The 2,092-nt window shown below is 52.1% G+C and overlaps 1 pseudogene; it reads left to right on the forward strand.

Annotated features, from left to right (window-relative positions):
* The first annotated feature begins 629 nt into the window (after positions 1 to 629).
* LOC141409219 (small ribosomal subunit protein uS13-like) lies at positions 630 to 1,711 on the forward strand (annotated as a pseudogene).
* Positions 1,712 to 2,092: the final 381 nt, after the last annotated feature.

The following is a 2,092-nucleotide window of genomic DNA, read 5'->3' on the forward strand; positions in this document are numbered from 1 at the left end:
TGAGAACTTCGACTTGGGTGGGAGCCCCCTGCAACATGCTAAAAATCCAGGTTTAGGCATTTTTTTAATTAAAAAAAAAATACTTATTTATCGTCCAGGCGCGGTGGCTCATGCCTGTAATCCCAGCACTTTGGGAGGCCGAGGTGGGCAGATCATTTGAGGTCAGGAGTTCAAGACCAGTCTAGACAACATGGCGAAACCTCGTCTCTACTAAAAATGCAAAAATTAGCCAGGTGTGGTGGCGCATGCCTGTGATCTCAGCTACTATAGAGGCTGAGGCAGGAGAAATCGGTTGAACCCAGGAGGTAGAAGTTACAGTGAGCTGAGATCTTGCCACTGCACTCCAGCCTGGACAACAGAGCAAGACTTCATCACAAACAAATGAACAAACAAAACTTATTTATTTATTTTCTAGAAACAGGGTCTCACTATATCACCCAGACTGGAGTGCATTGGCATGATCATAGCTCATGGCAGTCTCAAGCTCCTGGACTCAAGCGATCCTCCTACCTCAGCCTCCCTGAGTAGCTGGGACTGCAGGCACCTGCCACCGTGCCCAGCCACATTTTTTTCAATTTTTTGTAGAGAAAGGATCTCACTATGTTGCGCAGGCTAGTCTTGAACTCCTGGGCTCAAGCAATCCTACAGCCTCCGCCTCCGAAAGTTCTGGGATTACAGCCTTGAGCCACCAACCTTGGCCAGATTTCTATTCGTATGGCCTTACGTTTCTGAGTTTGTAAGATTATATATGATTCATTTGCTCATTCATGTTCATTCATTCCTGGCCACCTCCAGGTGCCTGCCTTATTTGGGGCGATGCTCGAGGCACCAGCTTGGGAAGGTCCAGGCTGGATAGAGATATTCTGGTTCCCACGGGGTCAAGGCTAGGCTGGAGGGAGGTACCCAGGGCTGGGGGTCCCCAGGAGGGGGATCCAGGAGGTGGGGGGCTTCCTGAAGAAGGGAACCTCATGCCAAGGGCCTGGGTCCCTTCCTCTTCACACCCCCCCACCCCCATGACGAAAGCCAGAGAGGATGAGGGCAATGTGGGGCTTCCAGACCCCAAATCTGAGCCTGGTGCCTGGCATGGAGCCCCAGAGCATGCCACCGTGTCTCTAGTGATCCCTGAAAAGTTCCAGCATATTTTGCAAGTACTCAACACCAACATCAATGGATGGCAGAAAATAGCCTTTGCTATCACTGCCATTAAGGGTGTGGATGGAAGATACGCTCATGTGGTGTTGACCAAAGCAGACATTGACCTCACCAAGAGGGCGGGAGACTCACGGAGGATGACGTGGAATGGGTGATCACCACTATGCAGAATCCACAGCAGTACAAGATCCCAGACTGGCTCTTGAACAGACAGAAGGATGTAAAGGATGGAAAACATAGCCAGGTCCTAGCCAATGGTCTGGACAACAAGCTCCGTGAAGACCTGGAGCGACTGAAGAAAATTCGGGCCCACAGAGGGCTGCACCACTTTTGGGGCCTTCGTGTCTGAAGCCAGCACGCCAAGACCACTGGCTGCCGTGGCCATACACGTACCGTGGGTGTGTCTAAGAAGAAATAAGTCTGTAGGCCTTGTCAGTTAGTAGTTTATGGCCGGGCGCGGTGGCTCACGCCTGTAATCCCAGCACTTTGGGAGGCCGAGGTGGGCGGATCATGAGGTCAGGAGATCGAGACCATCCTGCTAACACGGTGAAACCCCGTCTCTACTAAAAATACAAATAATTAGCCAGGTGTGGTGGCACACGCCTGTAGACCCAGCTACTCTGGAGGCTGAGGCAGGAGAATCTCTTGAACTCGGAAGGCAGACGTTGCTGAGATCTGGCCACTGCACTCCAGCCTGGGCGACAGAGCAAGACTCCGTCTCAAAAAAACGAGTAGTTTATATACCAAAAAAAGAAAAGAAAAAAAACCTGAGCCCAAAGCCTCGCCCTAAACGTCACCTCCGGTCCCCATTCCTGGCTTGCACCAGGCAGCAGCCAACACCACGGGGACGTGGCCTGGGCTTCCCGTCAGACTGCCTGCTGCAAAACCAGCTCTGGGAGGTGGGGGTGTCACCGTCCAGTATGTCGGGGTGGAACTTTCT

The sequence above is a fragment of the Macaca fascicularis genome, chromosome 19 (assembly GCF_037993035.2).
Source record: "Macaca fascicularis isolate 582-1 chromosome 19, T2T-MFA8v1.1".
Classification (NCBI taxonomy): Eukaryota; Metazoa; Chordata; class Mammalia; order Primates; family Cercopithecidae; genus Macaca; species Macaca fascicularis.